This window comes from Mus caroli, chromosome 6 (assembly GCF_900094665.2).
Source record: "Mus caroli chromosome 6, CAROLI_EIJ_v1.1, whole genome shotgun sequence".
In the NCBI taxonomy this organism is placed as follows: domain Eukaryota; kingdom Metazoa; phylum Chordata; class Mammalia; order Rodentia; family Muridae; genus Mus; species Mus caroli.
The window spans coordinates 84,568,187-84,569,537 of NC_034575.1; the positions used below are offsets into that span (position 1 = coordinate 84,568,187).

Below are 1,351 nucleotides of genomic sequence, written 5' to 3' on the forward strand. Positions count from 1 at the left end.
GGGGCTGGCTAGATGGTAATTTGTTACCATACCTACCTGTCAAAACCAAAAAGAAACCATCAAAACAAACACCAACAAAACAAAATGTCAAACCAGAGCAGGCGGATACAAAGGAGAGCNATACTAAGTAGAACGTGAAGCTGATGGCCTGCTGGGGGTCTGTGGGGTAGTNAGAGTGGTAGGCAGGAGCTCAGGGTGGGGCTTTCCTTNTAGGACCCTTCATCAAGAGCAAACTGGAATGTGACGCACTCACCTTGAGTGTTCCCTGTCTAATCACACCAAGCATAGCGATGGCCGCTTGTGAATTAGGCTGGAAGGAAAGGGGCTGGTGAAGTACATGAGGCCAAGGATGGAGAATTGAGGTCTGTGGAACTACTTCTGACAGAGTGACTGGGAAACAGGCAGAATTAGGGTAGGAGGTGGACAAGCTGGCCCTAGTCCTCACCCATGTCTCCTGTCAGAATGCAGTCTGCTCTATCTACCCTGTCGTGGTCCAGGCATCTCCTTGCTCCTAGAGCATCAGTGTTATGTTGTCTGCTCTGGGCTCACAGACTGAGGTGTGGGCAGAGGCAGTGCAAGATGTGTTCCCAGATGCTCTAGGGCTGAGAGGGCTGAGGAGGCTGTGGTAGGGAGGCACCTGCTGCCGCCGGCAGATGAGAAGCACCTAGAACCAGTCTGTAGGCAGCTTGTTTGCTCCGTGAGATCTAGCCTAGTACTTTAGTCTTTCATGTGACTGACAGGTCTCCCGTGCTGAGGTTCCTCTGAACGGCAGCAGAGTTAGCACTACTGTCCAGCTCTGTCTCAAGGGCTACTTTATGCACGTCACTGTATGTTCACTTGCTGCCAGAGTCTGCTGTCCTGAAACGTCGCCAAGGGACTGAAAGGAGGAAGAGCACCACTGGCAGGTCACTTACGGTGCTGCTTCCGTGTTCTCTCGGGTCAGGCCACCAGCGTCAGAGGCTGTGGTGTCTGTGAGTACCCTCAGCTGCTCTCGCTCAGCATTTGCCTTTTATCCTGCGTATCTTCCACAGCTCTNGCCTGGGCAAGGCCTTGCTTANCCTCTGCCCACAGTAGCTGTGTTACCAGNACCATTTGTGTCTCACAGAGCTTGCTAATGTGTCACAGAAGTCTGCCTAAGGTTTCGTTCTTTTATGGGCCACTTAACATAAAGTGGACATGAAGTGATGCCTTCCTTGAGTGCTGATTTCTGCTGGCCTATAGGTTGCTGTCTGTGGTAGTTCTGCTTGACCATAGAAAGCAGTGTGCCGGGACTCACTGTAGCCTGAGCAGACGGGCTGGATGCTGTCTGAGGTTGTGAGAGAACAGTCAGGAAGGCGGTGCTGTTTCTGCC

General features: G+C 52.3%; 1 protein-coding gene across 1 annotated transcript in view; it reads left to right on the forward strand.

Annotated features, from left to right (window-relative positions):
• Positions 1 to 1,351, forward strand: part of Ruvbl1 (RuvB like AAA ATPase 1) — a 33,037-nt gene that overhangs the window by 6,119 nt on the left and 25,567 nt on the right. The gene's annotated exons all lie outside the window — the stretch shown is intronic.